This window comes from Mytilus galloprovincialis, chromosome 1 (assembly GCF_965363235.1).
Source record: "Mytilus galloprovincialis chromosome 1, xbMytGall1.hap1.1, whole genome shotgun sequence".
Taxonomy (NCBI): domain Eukaryota; kingdom Metazoa; phylum Mollusca; class Bivalvia; order Mytilida; family Mytilidae; genus Mytilus; species Mytilus galloprovincialis.
In genome coordinates, this window is record NC_134838.1 from 1,459,860 (window position 1) to 1,478,708 (window position 18,849).

General features: G+C 34.1%; 1 protein-coding gene across 2 annotated transcripts in view; it reads right to left on the minus strand.

Annotated features, from left to right (window-relative positions):
- The window catches only part of LOC143062655 (tyrosine-protein phosphatase Lar-like), a 174,863-nt gene that overhangs the window by 155,687 nt on the left and 327 nt on the right, over positions 1 to 18,849 (minus strand). For both annotated transcript variants that reach the window (XM_076234356.1, XM_076234435.1), the window contains exon 2: positions 17,791 to 18,001. The gene's annotated coding sequence lies outside the window, so the exon portion shown is untranslated. The remainder of the gene's footprint in view (positions 1 to 17,790; positions 18,002 to 18,849) is intronic.

The following is an 18,849-nucleotide window of genomic DNA, read 5'->3' on the forward strand; positions in this document are numbered from 1 at the left end:
TATTAAAATGTTTGGATGTGCCACTGTATATTTTGTAAATAGTTTCTATTATTGCCTGAAGGCTTAATTCATTCTTCCTATTAAGGTCTTTCCACTATGTAAGGAAAAACCTTATTTCTTTTTTTTTTAATTTTTACATAAATCACATACAAGAAACTATCTAAAAATTTAACTGTTTTCAAAGATTTTTTTAAAAGAATATTAATAACTTAATAGTTAAAGACATCTAACATCCTAACACAAGGTCATTGAAGGACATATATGAAGAGAATAGAAACAGAAGTGGGTTATAAAATGTTTTTACTGGGAGATCAATACAAGTTTATAAAACACAAATAAATAATGTATTGTAACTGGCCTATAAACTTCCTGACAACAATAAATGTTTCTACTTCTGTTGTATTGGTGAACCTCTTAATCACAAAGTGTTCTACTCAATATAACAATACAACTTCATGCCAAGTACATAATGTATATTGGATATTGGTTTTCAAAGACTTGAAGATAAATATAGCCTACATAGAATTAGAGAACCAGAATGTTTTTGTCATTAAGGGTATTTGGTATTGAAGGCAGTGGACAATATTAGACTTTTAGCAATTATTGCAATGAATCCCATTTTCATGACATTGATTAATTGATTGTGTTTAACACATGTTTCACCATCCCTGGCTATTCAGGGTGGTTTTTATTGGTATAAGAAGCATCATGCCCAGAGAGAACCACTAACACATGTTTCACCATCCCTGGCTATTCAGGGTGGTTTTTATTGGTATAAGAAGCATCATGCTCAGAGAGAACCACCAACACATGTTTCACCATCCCTGGCTATTCAGGGTGGTTTTTATTGGTATAAGAAGCATCATGCTCAGAGAGAACCACCAACACATGTTTCACCATCCCTGGCTATTCAAGGCGGTTTTTATTGGTATAAGAAGCATCATGCCCCGAGAGAACCACCAACACATGTTTCACCATCCCTGGCTATTCAAGGCGGTTTTTATTGGTATAAGAAGCATCATGCTCAGAGAGAACCACTAACACATGTTTCACCATCCCTGGCTATTCAGGGTGGTTTTTATTGGTATAAGAAGCATCATGCTCAGAGAGAACCACCAACACATGTTTCACCATCCCTGGCTATTCAGGGTGGTTTTTATTGGTATAAGAAGCATCATGCTCAGAGAGAACCACCAACACATGTTTCACCATCCCTGGCTATTCAGGGTGGTTTTTATTGGTATAAGAAGCATCATGCTCAGAGAGAACCACCAACACATGTTTCACCATCCCTGGCTATTCAGGGTGGTTTTTATTGGTATAACTAAGAAGCATCATGCTCAGAGAGAACCACCAACACATGTTTCACCATCCCTGACTATTCAGGACGGTTTTTATTGGTATAAGAAGCATCATGCTCAGAGAGAACCACTAACACATGTTTCACCATCCCTGGCTATTCAGGGTGGTTTTTATTGGTATAAGAAGCATCATGCTCAGAGAGAACCACCAACACATGTTTCACCATCCCTGACTATTCAGGACGGTTTTTATTGGTATAAGAAGCATCATGCTCAGAGAGAACCACCAACACATGTTTCACCATTCCTGGCTATTCAAGGCGGTTTTTATTGGTATAAGAAGCATCATGCTCAGAGAGAACCACTAACACATGTTTCACCATCCCTGGCTATTCAGGGTGGTTTTTATTGGTATAAGAAGCATCATGCCCAGAGAGAACCACTAACACATGTTTCACCATCCCTGGCTATTCAGGGTGGTTTTTATTGGTATAAGAAGCATCATGCTCAGAGAGAACCACCAACACACGTTTCACCATCCCTGGCTATTCAAGGCGGTTTTTATTGGTATAAGAAGCATCATGCTCAGAGAGAACCCCTAACACATGTTTCACCATCCCTGACTATTCAGGACGGTTTTTATTGGTATAAGAAGCATCATGCTCAGAGAGAACCACCAACACATGTTTCACCATTCCTGGCTATTCAAGGCGGTTTTTATTGGTATAAGAAGCATCATGCTCAGAGAGAACCACTAACACATGTTTCACCATCCCTGGCTATTCAGGGTGGTTTTTATTGGTATAAGAAGCATCATGCTCAGAGAGAACCACCAACACATGTTTCACCATCCCTGGCTATTCAGGGTGGTTTTTATTGGTATAAGAAGCATCATGCTCAGAGAGAACCACTAACACATGTTTCACCATCCCTGGCTATTCAGGGTGGTTTTTATTGGTATAAGAAGCATCATGCCCAGAGAGAACCACTAACACATGTTTCACCATCCCTGACTATTCAGGACGGTTTTTATTGGTATAAGAAGCATCATGCCCAGAGGGAACCACCAACACATGTTTCACCATCCCTGGCTATTCAGGGTGGTTTTTATTGGTATAAGAAGCATCATGCTCAGAGAGAACCACCAACACATGTTTCACCATCCCTGGCTATTCAAGGCGGTTTTTATTGGTATAAGAAGCATCATGCTCAGAGAGAACCACTAACACATGTTTCACCATCCCTGGCTATTCAGGGTGGTTTTTATTGGTATAAGAAGCATCATGCCCAGAGAGAACCACTAACACATGTTTCACCATCCCTGACTATTCAGGACGGTTTTTATTGGTATAAGAAGCATCATGCCCAGAGGGAACCACCAACACATGTTTCACCATCCCTGGCTATTCAGGGTGGTTTTTATTGGTATAAGAAGCATCATGCTCAGAGAGAACCACCAACACATGTTTCACCATCCCTGGCTATTCAGGGCGGTTTTTATTGGTATAAGAAGCATCATGCTCAGAGAGAACCACCAACACATGTTTCACCATCCCTGGCTATTCAAAGCGGTTTTTATTGGTATAAGAAGCATCATGCCCAGAGAGAACCACCAACACATGTTTCACCATCCCTGGCTATTCAAGGCGGTTTTTATTGGTATAAGAAGCATCATGCTAGAGAGAACCACTAACACATGTTTCACCATCCCTGGCTATTCAAGGCGGTTTTTATTGGTATAAGAAGCATCATGCCCAGAGTGGCAGAGAGAACCACCAACCTATTCTAATAACTATGGAGCATCATGCCCAGAGAGAACCACCAACCTATTCTAATAACTATGGAGCATCATGCCCAGAGAGAACCACCAACCTATTCTAATAACTATGGAGCATCATGCCCAGAGAGAACCACCAACCTATTCTAATAACTATGGAGCATTACGCTCAGAGAGAACCACCAACCTATTCTAATAACTGTGAAGCATCATGCCCAGAGAGAACCACCAACCTATTCTAATAACTATGGAGCATCATGCCCAGAGAGAACCACCAACCTATTCTAATAACTATGGAGCATCATGCCCAGAGAGAACCACCAACCTATTCTAATATCTATGGAGCATCATGCCCAGAGAGAACCACCAACCTATTCTAATAACTATGAAGCATCACGCCCAGAGAGAACCACCAACCTATTCTAATATCTATGGAGCATCATGCCCAGAGAGAACCACCAACCTATTCTAATAACTATGGAGCATCATGCCCAGAGAGAACCACCAACCTATTCTAATACCTATGGAGCATCATGCCCAGAGAGAACCACCAACCTATTCTAATAACTATGAAGCATCACGCCCAGAGAGAACCACCAACCTATTCTAATATCTATGGAGCATCATGCCCAGAAAGAACCACCAACCTATTCTAATAACTATGGAGCATCATGCCCAGAGAGAACCACCAACCTATTCTAATACCTATGGAGCATTACGCTCAGAGAGAACCACCAACCTATTCTAATAACTATGGAGCACATAATCAATCTTCAAATTCATAACACAATCATGGACAAAAAAGTTTTGGTTCAACCATTCAAAGGAAACATGCAAATCCAAGTTAATTACGACATTAAAGATTTTTACAATTGTAGATCCAGTTAGCTACTATTTAAAATATTCAGTATGTCTTTAATAGCTACTTTTTTGGCAAGCAATGTTGATGTCAGTTATGTCAGTTTCTTTTTTTTTAAGTCTCAAAATTGACATTTATGAATCCAATATGTTCCTTATTCAATCCTTTTAACAAAAGAATGTTTAACAACTGTCACTCAGACATTCCCAACAGTGCTAAAATGAACATGCTTTTAAAGAAGTCATGAAATTAGAGAACTTTTTTTTACACCATAATATATCATGAAGATCTTGCATTAAAATATATACACAGTGACCTTTCAATATAACTTCAATTGATATAAGTGCATTAAATATAAACTTTACAACAATGTTTTCCCCATTTCTTTACAAAAAAACTATCCCATTATAATGTTGTAACTCATATATAGCAAAACATTTCCATTCTACAAGTGAAGCAAACTTCTTAATAATCAAATGTTATAGGTTTCTACTGTTTTACTTTTGGGTTTATATTAAGACCAGGAAATATAAATATTTTCGTTCAGTAACAAAACATTGATTATAACAAGCAGCAGCATACCAACTTATAAATATTACTACCATTTTATATGCCTGCTATTTTATTGTTTAACGAGCAGACAGAAAGATGAATTTCTTAGATTCTTTCCTCCACGTATTGTCTAGTAACTTTATTATTGGGAATTCATCAGCGTTTCTCACTTCTAGAGAAAGTTTATCAAAATAATAATCAATGAATTACTAACACTATGAATATAAACCTTGTTCCAAATAAAAGAATTAACTATAGATATATATATATATATATATACTTTTGACATATGGTAGTTAATGGAAGATATTGTCAAAAGACAAATTATGAGAAAAAATATTACTTCTGTAGTAATGGATAGGATAAAACTTTACTCATTCCAAGTATTTCTTGATTTGAAAGAAAGATAAATTCTGCACAATTTTGTAAGTGCCAATTAAACAAAAGTTAAAAGAGGAAAATCAATGGTGGTATATTACTCCGCAAATTACGCGACTTGAAACACAATGGCGGCTCATTATCTGAAACCCTGTCACTGTTTTCAGGTGCAACAACACGAAAATGGGTTGTCTAATGTCATTTAGCAATACAAATTACCAAATGAAAGACCACTTCAACATATCAAAGCCCAGTGGCGGATCCAGCCATTTTAAAAAGGGGGGTTCCCAACACAGAGTAAAGGGGTTCCAACTATATGCTCCCATTCAAATGCATTGATCGGCCAAAAAAAAAGGGGGGGTTTCAACCCCCCGGAACCCTCCCCCCCTGGATCTGCCACTGAAGCCATCATGCTTGATATCGTTCTTCCTCTTCTTTAGGTTTTCAGTTAGACTTAAATTACCAATTCTTCTCAACAAACCTTATCTTTCAAATATAATGTCTGTCACACAAAAAATACTTTAAATTCAAAAGCATAAAAGTAACCAATCCATGACTATAAGTTAATAATTTGACAAACTTTAGGATTAGTAGAGAGTAGTAGATAGTAATTAGTGAGTCATTAGTTATTCCCCTAGACAGTACTTACTAAGTGCCATGTAAGTACCATTCAGTACAGCAGTCACAATGCATCTTATACACCTATTATCTACAAGACAATAAATGTCACAAAAATCTACTTGTATATCATGATAGACATCAGAGAAGAATGTAAATTTAATATAATGACTGTCTCCTGCAATCCTTATGTAATATCATCATGATGAACAGAAATTAACAGGGAAGATATATTAACATAAAACAAATCTGTCCTATCATCCAAAATATAACAAAATATTATAACTAATAATTTAATAAATCTACACTGGTCATTTTCTTGTAATTCAGTGGGTATCAACTAAATTAAAGAACTTTTCTTTCAAGTGATGCTCTATAGATCTATGCATAGTTTAACAGTGGTAGGCATTATATTTATAAACATCATTATATCCAGCCTGAAATCTGAGGCTGAATCTGAGGCCAAATATGGTGGTTTTACCACTTTTTTTTAATATTGGCTGTTACCACCCCTATATTTCATTTTTCTTTTTTCTTTTTTTTTTTGGGGGGGGGGATCCTAGTTGTGTCAGAATATCTTTGAAGTCATAAAATATATCAATACAACCCATATATGGAAGGCACAGATTATCCTATACCGATACCTATTAAAATATAAGCTCCTTCATGCAAGTCAGTCTGGATTTAGAAGCCACCACTCTTGTCATACTGCTTTACTAAAACTTATTGATCAGTGGTTGAAAGCAATTGATGATGGAGAAATTATAGGTATTATCTTCCTAGATTTTAAAAAAGCATTTGATCTGGTAGATCACGTTATCCTTCTTCAAAAACTGCAGTGCTACAAAATTTCAAATTTATCATGTAACTGGTTTAAATCATATCTATCTCATAGATTCCAACAAGTGGAAAATGGGACAATTAAGTCAAGGGCACTAGAAATAAAAACTGGAGTACCTCAGGGCTCCATATTAGGCCCCCTTTTATTTTTATTGTTCATTAATGATTTGCCCCTTCATATAACCTCATCTCAAGCAGACCTCTATGCAGATGATACTACCATTCACTGCACAGGTCGTAGTCTCAATACCATCCAGGACAGCATTACAAATGATTTAGAAAGAATTGAAGAATGGTGCAAGGGAAATAAGATGTATATAAATCCAACAAAAACTACATCTATGGTTATTGGTTCTAGACAGAAACTAGCAAAAACAGACCATGTTCTGAATTTGAGTGTTGGTAACTCACAAATTAGAGATGTTAATTGTGAAAAGCTCCTTGGGGTTTTTATTGATGAAAATCTTGAGTGGACAGCCCAAATTGACACTTTGTGCACAAAAATCAGTACAAGGCTAAATCTTTTGTCTAGGATAAAGAAATCCCTACCCCTTGAAACAAGAAAGTTATACTTTAATGGTTATATTCTCCCTATTTTGGATTACTGTTGTACAATTTGGGGAAACACCAGTGACCAAAATACAAATAGATTAGATAAACTTCAAAAACGAGCAGCTAGAATTATTCTTGAACTTCCTTATGATACCCCATCTAATACAATGTTTAAAAAGTTATCATGGCTTCGATTTACTGATCGTGTGATTTACCACAAGGCCTTATATGTTCATAGATGTTTATATGGATCTGTTCCAGAATATTTGTCTAACAAAATCTCCTATGTTTCAAATAAAAATGGAATGCAACTTAGATCAAATACTACCCAATTACTTAATATACCAAAGGCAAGAACAAACACATTTAGAAGATCTTTTTCATATTCTGGCCCAACTTTATGGAATAAACTACCAGAAGCACTAAGACACATGTCAAACATAAATACTTTTAAAACAAACTGCTTTAAGTTTTTACTTGAAAATCCAGGAAATATTTAAATGACTATGTATCAACTTTGATTTATGTTTTCTAATGTTTTTCTTTGTTATGAAGAAATTGTGTGAATTGCATTGTGAGTGGAGTGTGAGGGCCTCAAGGGAGAATAGTGTTTGTACTAATTGAGCATACCCTCTTGAAATAAAGATTATTATTATTATTATTATTATTATTATCCAAGACTTTATATTTTTAATAATTTGTTATAATCGAACCTTACATTTTTGGCAAGGTCTATACAAGACCAGATTCTTTAGTGCTTTTAATAATCAAAGTTATTAAAAGGTCCCAAATTGCTGCTGTTTTGATTATTGAAATCATTAAATGTTTGAGTTGTTTCCAGGTGCCATCATACAACAACGAAAATTTGTTTTTTCTAATTTTTCAGTCTGAACAGAACCAGATGTATCTAGCTCACTAGAAAATGGAAATTTACATTACAGAGAGTAAAATTACAGATGAACTATAGCAAAGCAATAATTTAAATTATAGATAGGAAAGAATCATGTATAGCACCCATGGCAAGATAATCTATAACCAATGTCAGAATTGTAATTTACTATTCTGTCAGAAACTGCCATGTTTATACTTTAACACATTATCTACAAATGTTGGGAGTGATTTACCTCCCTTTAAAAATACCATGACTACTGCTTGTTAATAACTTGTCATCAATCTAATTTCAAAACTGTCAATTAAGCATTTCAAGAGTTAATTGAAATAAAGACTTTTTTCAAAGGCAAGTAAAAACTGAAAATAACTAAGTCAAAGAACTAATATTGTGGAACATATATAATTACAGTGGTTAAAAGAGAGAAAAAGTAAATTTGACAATTAATTATCATAACTGATCTTTTGATGTAATTTTTATTAAGGAAGCTGGCTTGTCCTGTTTTGGATTTTCTGTCAGATTTTCGGAATCCTCTGGTTTTATCCATTTGAATGCCTTGAAAAAATTTGGCCGGTAACCCCCATTTTCCTTTTTGTAAATCTTTTACATGTATAGTGATAAGCCATCTGTAAAAATCTTATAAAATTTTAATTACTTTTTAACAGTTTTTGATGACTTCAACTTGTCAATGATAAAGCTATGAAAAGTCAAGAGAGAATATATTCCCGCCAAAATTTCAATAACTAATATCTCAAAAACAAGCACGGTGACCTTTATATTTTTTGGGCTCTTTGGATTTCTTTATTAACCCCCTATCAATATAAACTAGTGTTTTAAAAAGTTAATTACTTTGAAACTGAGAAGCGAACTCCCTTAAGAGTATCCCTGACAAATATTTGTGTTTAGATAATGAAAATAATTGAAAAACAAAATAATCTTTCTGACAAAAATAAACTGTTGACAGTTTTTATCAGTTAATAAATATCTGACAGAATAGAGATTCATTTTAAATAATAATTTGTTAAAAAGTGAAATCACAATACCCATTGGCGGATCCAGGAGGGGTTCCGGGGGTTGGAACCCCCCTTTTTTTTTGGCCGATCAATGCATTTGAATGGGAACAAATAGTTGGAACCCCCCCTTTGTCCTGGGTTGGGAACCCCCCCTTTTTTTAAATGGCTGGATCCGCCACTGATTCCCTTAGCCTGATTTACAAAAATCACTAAAAGACTCAATACAATAAAATTATTCTCCTTTAAATACTTGTATATTTCAAAATATCCATTTCTTGACTAAATGATAAATAACGGACCACTATTTTTACAGTACAGGCTTAATTACTGATAGATCATTAACCTGAGAAAGTTTTTAACAATCTTTCATCACTCTATCAGATAAATGACCATCAAACAGATAATGAATCATCTTTACAACTCTGTATATTTATATGTATATTTATATTGCAGGTAAATTATTCTAGGATTCTGGTTTTGATAGAAATACAAGTGTTAGAGATAAGATAGTATTGGTCCAGTCATACAGTCTACAGCAATGATCTGCTCTGAAGTGCCACCGTCAGGGGCTCTTGATGGAAACTTTGAAATGGCTAATTTTCTAAATGAACTCGACACAGCAATAACAAAATCATTAAAATTTGTATCAAAACTGAAAAATTACCATATTGCACATTTTCAAATCAAATTTCACTAGAAATTTATACAAAGTATAATAACAAGCATAAATACCACACAAAAAAATCAACTTTCACAGTTGATAATCATAATATGCAGCTAGAGAGTATTGCATTTTTCAAACAGTTCATTTTACTTATAATGTCAGGCTATCTATAGATAGAATACTGTTTTGTAAAATTGCTTCTTTCTTTTTGTTTTGATATTTTGATATTTCAAAACTGATTCAAAAGTAATATTTCAGAGATCATTTATAAGAATATCTGAGTTTTTCTAATACTAGAACATAAAAAACCAAAAGAATTTACCCTTGACAATTTGCTAAATTTCAGATGTGCAGTCACAATCCAATCATTATACCTAAATCCTTACTCTTGTCTTCAAACTTTTTTAACATCTCCCTCCTCCCACCCCTCAGTTAAAATCAATGAAAATAGATGCACTGACATTTTAACAAAAAGCTTTCTATAGAGTGGTCAGGTGTTAAAGTTATTTGTCTGAAAGGCTACAAAAAACTTAACTCTTAACTTTTAAGATATCAATTTTCCTTTGAACATGTGAAGAAGACCATTGTACACTTATATCAGTTCAATTTCAATTTTTCGATTAACCTCTGTACAAACTGTCTATATCATTTCTTAAAAACTATAAATGAATGGCTTAATATCTGACACAAGAATAACTAGAATTATGAGATCACTGATACCCCCACTTGTGGAAACTGCTAATGCAGAAACAAAAATTAAACATGACCTGTGTCTTATATTTCATAGCATTGGGTTACTACCATCTAGATTTCTTCGTTAAATGGTTCTTTCACAAAAATCAAAGTTTAAGTTACAGAGCAGGAAATCTTTTGAAACTAATGCTGAGTTCACACGTAATTCGAATTCGATTCGCATTAACTAATTCAAATTAGTTTAATTCGCATTCGAAACGTTTTACGTCCTAACGCCCATTCTAATTCGAATTGCAATGCGCATCAAATTCGTTTTACTGTCCAAACAACGTTAACTTTCAATTCAAATTAACAACAAAATGTAGTTTTAATGCAGATTGGGTAATTCGAATTAGCTAATTCGAATAAATTTGAATTAAAGAAGATTCGAATTAAATGTACGTGTGAACAAGGCATAAATGTCAAAAAACATCATTTTGTTGTATTATCTGAAGGCTTGTTTTTTGCTAGCATCAATGCTCTTTCCAAAACCCTGATGTAAAGTATGCAACTACCAGCAAAGGCATCATGTGTTCCCAAGGTCAAGACTACCAGCAAAGGCGTCATGTGTTCCCAAGGTCAAGACTACCAGCAAAGGCGTCATGTGTTCCCAAGGTCGACTACCAGCAAAGGCGTCATGTGTTCCCAAGGTCAAGACTACCAGCAAAGGCATCATGTGTTCCCAAGGTCAAGACTACCAGCAAAGGTGTCATGTGTTCCCAAGGTCAAGACTACCAGCAAAGGCGTCATGTGTTCCCAAGGTCAAGACTACCAGCAAAGGCGTCATGTGTTTCCAAGGTCAAGACTACCAGCAAAGGCGTCATGTGTTCCCAAGGTAAAGACTACCAGCAAAGGCATCATGTGTTCCCAAGGTGAAAACCAGTAGAGGCATCATGAGTTCCCAAGGTAAAGACTACCAGTAGAAGCATCATGTGTTCCCAAGGTGAAGACTACCAGCAGAAGCATCATGTGTTCCCAAGGCTAAGTAATTTATCACCTAAAGAAAAGACAGACTTCTATGGTATCTTTTATGTCTTATTAAGTAGATGTTTGTCATCAAAATGATTCTTGTCCATCATTAGCCACATAAACTATCAGACTGCCTTCAAGTCTTACAAAATATGTATTCCTGTCTACATAAGCTATTAGTCTGTCAACCCAGACTCCCAGTAAGAAGTTATATGTCATCAAACAATTAATGGCTAGTCTCAGTTTAAAGTTTTTCAATTAAATCAGCTGAAATCAATAAATAAATAAATACCAGCTTACCCTCATTATTTTAAGATGGTTTTGAAGCCACACTATACAGCTAAGACAATTGTAATTTAAAGTTGATTTCTTTTTGTTAATACATGTTGTTTTACTGAACATTACATGTATATGCAAATAAAATGAAGTAGGGTGGTAATCTGAATATACTTATGATAGAATACAAGCGAGCCATTGTGTTTCTACCAAAGATTATGAACAGGAACATTGGCACATCTAAGTGGGGTCATCTCATTAATCCAGGAGGAGTGTAGTATCAAAGTAAACATACACCCAGTACAAACCATAATCTACAGATTAGGCAGATTAAGAGCCAGATATAGGGGATGTCTTATCAACATAAAACGTAAGCTAAAATCAATGCACAATTCTTTATCTTACTTAACAAATAAAATCTGCATATGATGACAGATTGAAACACACTAATGCAACTGCTTCAAAGACTGGTTTTACAATGCATCAAAATATAACCATTGAGTGCTAATCTAACAAAATACTATAAAACTCAAGTTTCTTAATAGACTTGTACAAGTAGTTATAACATATAAAGTTATATAATTTATTTGAGTTGATGCTTTGAAGCCCAAACCTCATTTTAAAGAATAATTCATATATTCAATGTGTTATTCCTGCATTTGATAAGATTTAGTCTTTCGTCTTTTTAATAGAAAAGCATTTTGCTCCCACATCTTAAAAACACTTCATGGAAAATTTCTGTTGGACCAATATGGCAAAATGGACAGATAATTAGTTAAGCACTGTTAAAGTCTTCTTATTTAGACTGTATGTAAAAAAAAAACAAAAAAAAACCATTTTAAATCATTTTATCAACCTAAAGATCCTTATTTTTGCTGCTAAGAGACAGGAAACTTGTTTACCTTATTAAAACCCAAAGTTGTAATATTGTTGACCATGTATTTTCACAGCAATTACCAGTACAGTAGACAATATTCTGTATCTGACAGCTGAATTATTTTTCTGTACAACAAAATAAAGATCTTCTGAATTGAAATGTTAAGATTATTGTGAAGTAATCCTGTATCATATACAGATGTTTTCTGTCAGAGCTAAAAACCAACAACAAATTAATCACAAATTCACCAATTTAAAACAGCTCATTTTGTTGTCAGCATGGAGTTAATTAAAAGAACTACTTTCAATAAATAATTTCACTTTATTAATCTATGTTTTGAAAGCTTAAAATTGTATAAAAACTAATTCATAACTCATTAGAAGAATATCCCTAATGGAAAGCATAGGCGGATCCGGGGGGGGGGGGGGGGAAATATTTGGTTGATTATATAGGGAATCATTGAAGCATGACTGGAGCGGGCCCCCTCTTAGGTCAGTCAGCGGGCCCCCCCTTAGGAAAAGTTCTGGATCCGCCACTGGAAAGCAGGGTTACAATGGTACAAAAACACCCCTACATACACTTGACTGTACACACAGTAAAAGAACTGCACTTTAAATGAGAAATTTTGTATTTTGATGGGCACTTTATACTGAACACAGTACATTCAAAATAAAAGTATGGCATGCTGAATTGTTGATTTTTTTGTCATGTGTTCCAGTGCAGCAAGTGTTAGTTAAACCAGGGTTTCATATTCAGAGTTCCAGATACCCAACTAAGTCAAGTCACCAAAAGCATCATTGTCATTCAGAGAATTTGTCCATTGTGTGATCAGGGGCATCACACACTTCAGTTACTTGTAGCAACTCAGCCAGGCTATTGTTACTCAATCTTACAGGTCACCATTATTCCCCAAGCAAACTTGGTAAGTTTTTCATCTTAAAATTAAATAATGCATGATTCTTGTTTAGAGAGACGGTCTATTAAAGATTGGTCATAATTTGTTGGTCATCAGACAATCCTTTTATAGTGCACAGTAATAAATCATTGCACTTATTAGTCATATCTATATACATATATACTGCAGTAAGCTTGATTACTATCCATATTGTTCCCAACAGTGCACTCAATTCTTATAACTTCCTTTTATTACAAACATGGGAATCGTAACAATTAAATGGACTGGTCAGTTTCTAAATAACATTTGCATTAAGGAGACTCTTTTGGTCTGCTGTGGGGAGTTGTCTATTTGGCAATCATACCAGATTTTCTTTTTTATATTCCTAATGACATCACTGAATTTTTTTAAAATATAATTTTCACTAAAAATACCATCATTACAAAGTTGCAAGTCTAAAAAAACATTTTTCAAACATGCCCTTTTTTTTTTACCTAGACGAAATCTGAAATTTGACTAAATTTGATGCATTACTAATGCATCATAATAATTATGCTTTAAACTTTTCAATTCAGCTGCTTTAAGTTAATTAAGGTCTATCCCCTAGGTTAGGAAAGACGTTATCGTTTTTATAATTTTAAATGCATTACCACTAAGCATGAACTTCCTTCATATTCAATTAACATTTCATGCCAAAACGCAATTTGCTAAAACATTAAAAAATAGATATTTACATTTTGTTTTTGTCTTATAAACAATTTTTTACATGTTATGATGGGAGGTTAGATGACTCTTAATTATTTCTATATCAAAGACTGTGTTCACACTTAAAACCTGGTGGGACGTACTGTTTATGATATTAAATACATAATTTATCAATTATTTTCTGGTAAATTTCCCATTATAATAGCAGGCAATTTGACTCCTAATAAACACTACAAAGAAAGAACTTGGTCTCCAAACAATTTAACCTTAAATTAGTTATACATATTGGTTTCAAATATTAATTTGTTTTCACTTTTTCAATATATTTTTCTACACATGTCAAACACACTTATCATCAAGAGGAGCTCCAATATCAGCTTTAAAATAACATTTTACAAAAATTATAGTCTAAAAGTCTTATTTTCCCATTTATAGCAGTTTAATTGTCCTTTTACAGGAAACCAGAGCTATTAAAGAAACTCAACAATTGTGGACAAGCTTATTATTTTGAGTTGACATACTCCTTAAAAGATATTTTTGGAATGGTATCAAATTTCAAAAGAACATTAAACTAGTTGTGTCAAGACAATACATAATAATAGTAGGAAAAGTAGGTCATCAGTAGGAACATTAACTCCTGTAAGGAGCATAACTTATCAAAAGTCCATAAAAAGAGGCTCCAGTGGAAGATCCAGAAGTTTTTGTAAGGAGGGGGGCCCCACTGACTGACCTAAGGTAGCACTCCACAGTTAGAAAATAAAATTAAAAATGAGCCACAAAATGTTTATCACCTCCTATTCCTGGATTTCTAATACATTAACCTAACTGTTTGTGTTGTACATGTGTATATGTATGTTATCTGTATGTTGTCTGCTCTATGGTCGGGTTGTTGTCGCTTTGACACATTCCCCATTTCCTTTCTCAATTTTAATCAGTATCTTCCATAGATTTGATTTTCAAAAGTTAAAAGGGGGAAAAACAATTCTTTTGTTTGTGTATCCATGGCAACATTCTGCATTTATTTACCATAAAATATTGCAAAAAGGGGGTAAACATGTCACATATCCCCCCAAAATTTGGATCAAACTAGAACTTCAATGCCTTTGAGTGATACCTTTTTAGAAACTGTTTTCATAAATCTTCCTAATGATCAAATAAAAAATGGGTGTCTTTCACCTCATTTTTTCTTAAAATCTAATCACAAAGATTGTGTGACAAAAGTTGGAAAAAAACATTACAATAATTGCCGGACCAATGTACGGTATTGACATAAAATATGGACTGTCATACAGAAAACACCCTATATTACATACATCATATGATCTTGATGTTCATATAAACCCAATACGAAGGCTATTTTAATACTCAGCTATCCAAAAATTAATTTTATTGCAAACTAGCTCTTATATCTGAAAAATCCACAGGGGCCAAAATGCAAAACTACACACCTAACTGTGGAATGCTACCTTAGGGGTGCCTGGGGGGGGGGGGGGGGCTCCAGTCATGCATTAGTTATTTCCTTTATAATCTACCAAATTTTTCCCACAAAAGGGGGTCCCCACCCCCACCCCCTGGATCTGCCTATTGGGTTAGAATAATGAAATGACTGAAAAAAATCCTCTTTAATATATATCAATGGTTAGTCCATTCCAAATTTGTGCTAGGCTCTCTTTGGCTACACTCAAATACTTGACTTTAATAAGACATGTGACTGAAGTAATTAGCAGATTCTATTTGATACAAGTACTTTCCTCTGACATGGGAAAATGCATTCTAACCATTTAGCTGTAATACTATTCACATAAAGTAAGCAGATCTTCAAAAAAATTGTGCAATGTCAATAAACAATTCAAATCTTCAAATGAAGTCACAAAAAAGCAATTTTAAAAATTATGTGTCAAACTCCTTTAGAAATTCTTTGAAACTATAAGTACATTAAAATATTATACATCACAGTTGCATAAAGACATATGGTGCCATATCTTGAAGCATGTAAGCTACACTTCTCACACAATCCTCTTTATATATCAATTATATCCCACAAGACTTTCACACACATTTCTGTCTTAAAGTCAAAGATCTTCATTTTGCAAGAAGACTAGTCTGACAAGCAAGTGACCAGGTCTTGAAATTGTAACTACTCTTGATTGATTGATTGATTGTTGTTTTAATGCCGATCTGGGGTTATTTTGTGGCGGTTAGTTTTTACTCTTGAAGCAATGAGATAGACCAAAGATTTATATAAACCTAGCTAGTGTCCTATTTATTACCTTGATTGACCCAAGCCACTTTAAAATTGAAAGTTACTCTGATTGGACCCAAGTTCTGAAAGCAAAAAATTATAATTGCATTGAGAAAAAAGGTCCAGGTGGATTAATCTTGTTTTTTAATTCCATCTGTAATCACTTGTTTCGCAGGGGAAGATCTAGCCATTTATAAAAGGAGGGGACAGGGTGAGGGGCTCCTAACTTAGGATAAAGGGGCTTTTAACTATATGTCCCCCATTCAAAGTATTGATCGTAAAAAATAAGGTGGGTTCCAACCACCTGAACCCCGCCCCCAAACACCCCACCCCCTGGATCTACCATAAGGTGAGCTAAAAAAAAATATATTAGATGCAATGTCACTGGGAACTGAAGATCTAGAATTTAGCAAATAACTATTGAATTATTGGAGCATATGGTCTTTTGTTCTGCAAAAATTGAGACAGGACAGATTTCACAAAAAATTCAAACTTGCATTTTTAATTTTTGATAGCATTTATTATTTCCTGTTTAATTATAAATAATCCCAGTTTTTGTCAATTCTTCAACAACTGCCATAATAATAATAACATGCAAAGCTTTCTAAATTTACAGTATACAAAAAAGATTTGAAAAACAATGAAAATTACCTGTGTGTGCAGCAGTCTTCTCAATTCTCAGAAAATAATTCCTCAAATCAATTACTACTGTTATAAGTTCATTCTTACACTGATCAATAAAATAAAAGGAAATCTCTCAAATCAATACTAATCCAAAATAAAAAAGTATAAAAATGTCAATTAAAATATTCCAATCAGATACAAAATGGATTTCTCATGTACATTTAGACGGAAAATAAACAAACGTTTCGTCTGTAATGATTTTGTTACTAGTGTGTTTCCTCTAATCACAATCTGGCAGTAGGCCCTCTTGGTATTAGAGAGGGGGTAAACTGTAGCTATTAGTTCGTCTTTAATTATCACAATGGCTTTCATTACTTTCTGCAAACACTTATACTTTTTTATTATAAAGGAGATGCATTCTGAAGATTTTATTACTGTGAATGTAGATAAAGAAATACATGTTTAGAAGTTCTAAGAAAATGAGGAAATAGAAAAGAAAGAAAAATTACAGAATGAGATGACAGGAATAAAGAATATACTAAAGTGAAAAATAGTTCATAAAGAAGATCTGAGAGGAAGATAGTATAAAGCAAAGTTTAAAGCACCCTATTAACAGATTCCAAATGAGTTCAAATTTTTTAAGATATAATCATGAAGAACAATAGGATAGCTAATGTACATAATTATTACCTTGACTAGAAGTTAGAACGGAGCTACCCACTATTCCATTAAACCATGTTTCATTATTCACATGATAGTATTGCTTGTTTTGAACACTGACTGTATCCAAAATATCAAAATTAACCTAAAGCAGTCTATCTTCCCTTTTACATGTTTATGTGTACAATTCTATGAAACAAGTTGTCTGGGAAAAGCAATTAACCTGAATTTTGGGTAAATCTAATATACCCATTGGTTGGTCAATCTCAAAGACATACCAAAACTTCCAATTGACTTTTTTTAAAGTTTGAAATAAGCGATACCCTTTTGTTCCCCCTAACGAGTGTATAAACCTGGTGAATTATACCTGTAATCAGCTGATCAGTCCTGTCATTCTGGTGCCAAACTAAACCTCTGGTATATTAACTTCAAAAACCGTGATTTAACCAGCTTGTGTCACAGTCATCTACGCTGATAGTACTAATCTTTATCATACACCATGTTGATATTTAAATGAAGTAGAAACCACTGACAAATCTTATCTGTAAATCTCCGCAGATGCTGGCTTCACTTTACACCTGCAATTTAAATCAAATCAAAACAACATTTTAAATTTTGATTCCGTAATTGAGTAATGAATGCACAGCAGTAGATTCAATAGATCTTTACCAACAAGTCATTAAAATCAAATCTAAAACACACTGAGAATTACTGAAACAATGTAATGAAGGTACATTTACCTCCAGTAAATAATGTAAACTCATGTCTCAGCCTCCATTAATCTGGTACTTCAGTGGACCTAAAATGAATTGAGAGAGAAAAGAATTGATTCCATGGAAATTTTAAAATGTATTGTATATATTTTGCTTTTACAACACACTAACATAGCCAGTGGCAGATCCAGAAATTTTCATATGTGGGGGGCCAACTAACTGCCTATGACGGGGCCCACTCCAGTCACGCTTCAGTGATTCCCTTTATAAGTAACCAATTTTTTTCCCAAAAAGGGCCCCCCTAAATCCACCTCTGATAGCAGCTTCAGGTGGAAGCAAAGACAGTTTTATGCATCCACCCCTTTTTAGATTTTTAAGCCTAGAATTGTCCATTACAATCCAGAAGCAATATAACATACTGTTTTTGGTTGCCTTTGTTGCTCACTCTATTCTTTAATTTTGTGTTTTGTATAAATTATTTTTTGTCCTAATTAAATTGTTTTTTATTTTTTGCCATGGCGTTGTCAGTTTAAATTTGACTTATGATTATTCATTTTAATCCAGAAGCAATATACATAATAACGTATACAACTGAGGACCACCTCCAGGTGCATGATTTTTTTCTCTCTGCTTTGAAGATCCATTGGTGGCCTTCGGCTGTTATCTGTTCTTTGGTGGGTTGTTGTCTCTTTGATATATTCCCTATTTACATT